The following is a 2,699-nucleotide window of genomic DNA, read 5'->3' on the forward strand; positions in this document are numbered from 1 at the left end:
GGGTGGCACTTATCGGCAAGTTGCAGGATGAATCTACAGATTGATTCTAGTTTCCCTTGTAGAGATCTTAGCTAACTAATATTATTTTATGGGGGCATTTCTTAGATGGCTTTAACCTTTTCTAGATAAAATTCAATGTTTCATTGTGACACAATGTATCATAAGAGTTTCTTTAAGGTCACTCCAAAGACACATTTCTTGGGGTTCAATCACACTTAGTACTTTTCTAGTCAAGCGAAGATCTTGTCTAGGGCATCCAAATGTCTTTCCCTTGTGATCAATTTACCCAAAAGGTCAGCAAATAGCCTTCCATTAGAGTTTGTATCATATCATGAAAGATGGTGGTCATGGCCCTTTGATATGTAGCTTCAACATTCTTGAGGCCAAAGGCATGACATTCCAACAAAATGTTCCCCAAGGACACGTGAAAGTCGTCTTATGTTGGTTTTCAAGTGTGATCTTAATTTGGTTGTAGCCAGAGAACCCATTTGAGTGATAACATTATGTGTATAGTCATAAGATCGATAATTAAATCTATGTTGAGTAATGGAAAGTCATCCTTAGGACAAGCTTTATTGATATCTTTGAAATCTATACACATTTTGATGCGACCATCTACTTTTGCTACGAGTAAGAGATTTCAAACCCATTCTGGATGGTCCATTGGTATGATAAAACCAACATCAAGTAATTTTTAAAGATCGACCTTGACCAAAAGTGTTACTTGTGGATGCATCTTTCTCAAATTTCACTTTACAGGTTTTGTGCCTAGTGTTACTATTAGGTAGTGCATGGAAAAATCGGGATCTAGACAAGGCATATCGACATATCACCATGCAAATTTGATTTGATGTTACAAAGTTGGGACATTCCCGTTCTATCAATGATTCTACAAGATAGATGTTCCGAGAATCTTCCTCAATCCCAACATTAGTGACTGTTGTCTCCTCTATTAACACAGGTGATCAATCATTGTAGTGTCCTAAATTATGCCCAATGCATTTATGGCACTTGTGCATTGTGCCTGGTGCATTTATAACAAGGCCCATGATAAAGATCTCATTACTTTGACATCATGAGGTCAAAAGACAAAGTGCCTCCAATTGTCCTAAGACCTCATTTGGGACCATTTTGGTGTGCACGATAGTGTGTCACCCAGACGTCTATGCACCACGCTAACATCATGTCAACTTCCAGAATCTACAATTGTATATCCTACATCAAACATTTTTGGACGTGTACCCCTTCGCTTGGACTCATTCGTAATGGTTACTCTCACCTGTTTGTTGCATTAAAAGCTCATTATCTTGTCCATTTATATCTCTCTAGACACTTTGGGAAATAAAGATCTCATTATTTGGCTCTCATTGTGAATACTTGGCAAATATCTAGCAACAACAACACTATCTCGAGCTTCATTATGCTCCTATCTCAAGAGAGGGGTTTGGCTGGAATGTTTTGTCTTCTCTTTTATCTCTTATCTTTTGTAACTTTAACATTGTATTCTTTGCAATGTTATATCTTTGAATGTATCTATTGTCTAGGTGCATTTAGTCCAACACTTTTATCATTTATCTTGTATATATTGTAATAGGGGTTTTCCTCGATTAAGCGAGTCTTGTTTCTATTGCATCTATCATTTATCTTGCATCTCATGTAGCAAGGGTTTTCCTCTATTAAGCAGGGCTAGTTTCTATTACATCTATCTTTTTTATCCAATCTACCCATCTGGCTATTTGGCTATCTGTGGTGGTGGAAACACCAAAATGGGGGTTTGACTAAGGCAAACCCCAACATTTTCCCCCCATCTCTATGTGCGTAGGTTTTGAATAGGTTTTGCTCGGTCCAGAGTAAATTCTAGAGTGTTCTAGACACATTTGTAGGTCTTTGTCCATACAAACGACAGTGTGGTGCACAAACGTCCCCACGGTGCACTGGTGTCCATGATGCGAGACCGAATATGTCCTATAGTATAATTTATTTATGTTTTTGCATTTCCATAACAATTAGAACTTCATTAGTCTTTTATATGTACTCTGATATTTTGCATTTTCATAGTTTAGTTTAGTGTTTATCTTATTGTTATATTTATTATCCCCTGGCTCATCTTTAGGGCTAGTTTAAGTGAGGTAGCAACAGATAGTTTGTTCTCTAAGATTTGTCTTCTTAGAGGTAACAAATTTTGTCCTCTACAATCATGATATGTTGTTAAAGGGAGAGTGCAAGTCTTCCATCCTCTATTGCCTCAGGGAGGTTTTCATTATTGAATATGTCCTTTCTTTTTACTTTTTCATGGTCTACAAGTAGGCTCACCAAGTTCTCTAAAGTTTTCTTTGAGGTCATAGTCACTAGAAGATTTATTTGAGACCCACTCCCATTCATTAAGATTTGTTGTTGGAAAATATTCTTTGGATTGTTCACTATCATTAATAGTATCAACTGTAGAACTTTATTGATTTGTAATGGTACTTGAGTAGGAGAATTAATTTCAAGACCACACAATCTCAAAGGTGTGTATCCCAATTCTTTGGTCCTTTTCTTCTTAGGTACTAATTCAAGTTGGAGGAGTTCCACAATTCCTTGTTTTTGTAAGCCAAGAGGACCTTTGCCATCATATCCCATTTTTTGTAATAATTTGAAACCTTTACCATAATTTCCAATAGGTATCTTGACATTATTTTGATCTTATTGTTCCTCTA

Source organism: Cryptomeria japonica, chromosome 3 (assembly GCF_030272615.1).
Source record: "Cryptomeria japonica chromosome 3, Sugi_1.0, whole genome shotgun sequence".
NCBI lineage: Eukaryota > Viridiplantae > Streptophyta > Pinopsida > Cupressales > Cupressaceae > Cryptomeria > Cryptomeria japonica.